This window comes from Hippopotamus amphibius, chromosome 4 (assembly GCF_030028045.1).
Source record: "Hippopotamus amphibius kiboko isolate mHipAmp2 chromosome 4, mHipAmp2.hap2, whole genome shotgun sequence".
Lineage (NCBI taxonomy): Eukaryota > Metazoa > Chordata > Mammalia > Artiodactyla > Hippopotamidae > Hippopotamus > Hippopotamus amphibius.
Genome location: NC_080189.1, coordinates 11,637,749 through 11,641,145, shown reverse-complemented (window position 1 = coordinate 11,641,145; position 3,397 = coordinate 11,637,749).

Below are 3,397 nucleotides of genomic sequence, written 5' to 3'. Positions count from 1 at the left end.
GCTAGTTTGTATCTGATGACCATCTCCAGCCTACTTGGGATTATTTTTATGAAGTTCGGACTCTCAACATGTTGTATTAAGACTCACAGACACAGTAATTCATAGAACCCTCTCACAATAGATGGACATTCCCTACCTTTGGAGGAGAAGTGTGCTCTCCCTTTTCCCCAGCACACTGCCACTGCAACAGGTGACCAGAAGCTGCTTAGTGTAGATGTTGTTTGGTGGACACTCTGTCATTTCCTTCCGTTAGTGACCACCACATCATGATAGGTTTAAAATCCATTTTGGAAAATTGTGGGTGACATCAAGTGACACGTTTTAGGGGATGGCAGAGTTTTTTTTAGGATTTTGAGATAAATAGCAGTCAGGGATTTGAAAGAAGTGGCTTATTTTTTATTTGTTGAAATTTGGTTTTTATACTTCATCCCTAAAAGATAAGCTATGTTAAAGGCTGCTTAATTACCATAAACACATGTGGCAGATTGAATAGCTTATAACTGCCAATATCTCCATTTATCATTTCATGAAACCCCAATGAATTGGACAGTTTTTCTTACTGTGAGGGTACTTAAGAGTTCAGCAGATTACAGAGAAGTGATTTTAGTAGACTAGAGTTTTGTTCCAGTACGTGAGATATTGGTCAAGCAGTCTCCAAAGGCAGCTGACAAAGTAATGATGATCCCATCATGATAAATTTATTTAATACACAATTACGGCACAAGCATTTAAAAGAGAGACTTTTATTTAAAATTTTGCTGAAGTGTAGCAATATGTTTACTTTGGATATTAGTATCTCCCTTAGAGTGCTGATATGATTGTCCTGTTTCAAGCAACTGAAGATTTAATAATAATTGAAAATCTATACATAGATTTAAAAGTAGTACTTTTTTTCTCTTCATGTTGCAGCAAAGAATAAATTCAAATGTGGTTCATCTCAAAGCATGTAGCCATGAGTGGATTTTTTTCCCCTATGGAACTAATATTGTATTAAATAAGTAAGATTGCCACAACAGACAAATAGAAACTTCTCATGGCTCCCAAAAGAGGCCTGAACTGCCATTGTCAAAAGTGCTGTTCTCTTGGGTGTTTGTAGGGCAAGTCTTGAAACCATATAAAGCCCTCAGAAATCCAAAGATCCTCACAGCTTGGTGTGCCTAAGACCACTGCAGCTTCCACCAGGAAGGCAATGGGTGCTCTGGCCCCAGGGTGCTGGGATGGTCATCCTGGTGCCAGACCAGGCACAAATGTGGCCCTAGTGCCTAGGGTTCATCTCTCATCCAGTCCAGGCTATCAATTGGGAAGCAGTTGGGTAATCTGTGCCCATTCACACTTTGTAGGTTTAGAGAGTGGGTTCCCCACATCCATTCAATACCTGAATCTTTCTTTTCTACTTCTTCCTATTTTAGAATCAGTGAAGAGTTTCTTTTCGCATTCCACCCCCTCAGAGGCTGCTGAGCCAAGGTAAGTGTCCCCTCTCAGAGCATCACTTTCTAAATATACAGGCAGCTCTGTTTCAGGTTCACATGGCACAGCAATGTTTAAATCCAACATTTCAAGTCTGTTATCACGCTTCTCCCTCCTACCCACCCTCAATTTCCAGCAATCAGTCAGGGTGATAATCTCATCTTTTGAACACTAAGTACAGCCAGATATGCAGTAAGTGGAGAGAACACATTCCCCATATTGTGGGAATGTGGGTCATGATGTTGGGTCAGAAATAAGCACTCCAGGTTCTGATCCCAACCTGCAGGTTCCTATTATGCCTTCTGACATCCATCTGCTGCAGGCTGCTGCATCGTCCCGGCAATTCACTTGTGACGGTGCTACAAGAACTGCTGTTGTCTTGACAGGGAAGGAAGTTATGTTTTTATCAAATCTGAATTACTTGGAATCTACCCTTGTGCAGAACTCAGACAGAATTAAAAGAAAATGTACACACAGCAGGCACAAGATTGAAGAGAAGAAGCTAAGACGTTTGATTCTGGATCGTTGGCAAAAATCTCAAATGAGGGGGTAGCAAGTTTCAGTACACTGTAGTGGAGCAGGAACTACCATGAGTGAAATCGTCTACAAAGTTTATGGTAAAATAATATGCTGACAACACATATAAGTCCATTCCTCCTATTCATATGAAATAATTAATGCCCGTGCACTCCTCATTTAGTTGATGAGAAATAGGGAAGTCTTTTGTTGTTGTTGCTGTTGAGCTTCCTCTAGGAGCGCAATGTTACTTGTATAACTTGTGAACAGGTATGTCTAAATATGTTTGTCTTCTTTTCTTTAACAAATATTGTAACTGGGGTGATTTTTCCTTTCTTTGTGTGTGTGTGTCTTTAAGTGTCAGCTATGATGGTGTATTCCAACGAGTGTCTTAATCTCTGATTTGGCAACCCTGACCCATCCAAATCCACCACCCCACCCCCACCATCAAAAACCAGTGTGAAATGTGAGGGTGTTATCAGTTGCTGAAAAACATTCAGTGATTACATATTGTCTCTAATACAAGGTAATTCTGAAAGGCCTTAATATTTCATACGAAGGTCTGCATAATCTGGTCCTTAACACTATTTTTTCTCTCTCTCTCTCCCCCGCACCTCCTTTCTCTCTCTCTCCTCTCCCCCTTTCTCTCTCTCCTTTTATATTTATTCATTAACTTGTAATTTGCCCACTCACAGAGCAAATAGGTCTTAATGAGTTGCTTCTCTGAAAGTGTCAGGCTATTTCATATCTTTGTGCCTTTGTTCACTGATTCATTTCCCTAAAATGCCTCATCCTCTAACTTATTTATATTGTAAGACTCAGTACAGTGATTATCTCTTCTCTGATACATTTACCAAGAACTTCTGTGTTCATTTTTGTTTTATATGTGTGATTAAATATGTATCTGTGTCACATTTCTTGGAATTTGGGCCCATCTCTAATAGCCTGTGCCTATAATGAACATTTCTTAAAATTACCAGACATTTTAAATATAAATAAGGTGTTGAGTGCAAAATCTGGTGTTCCTTTATCTGTACATGAGACAGCCTAGTAGTTAAGGCTACACTTTTGTAGTCAGACAGACCATAGCTTCATTGTAATTCTGATTTCATCACTCTCAAACTTGGAAATGCTACTTAGTCTAAACTAGTGTCTTCTGTGAAATTAGAGTAACAATACCTCAGTTAGTTTGTTTTGTAGATTAAATGGGATATTTGAAAAATACTTAGCAAATTTCCCAGCACCTAGTAATAATTGATAAATTATTATTAGAGAATATTCTGGACTGATTGTTCAGGCTTCATGTTAAAACTCATTAAAACAAAACCAGACCAAATTCTTGCTGATGGCCATCTCTTCAACCACGAGGAAAACGTCTGTAAACATTCCCAGTTTTCCCCATCAGAGTAAATGG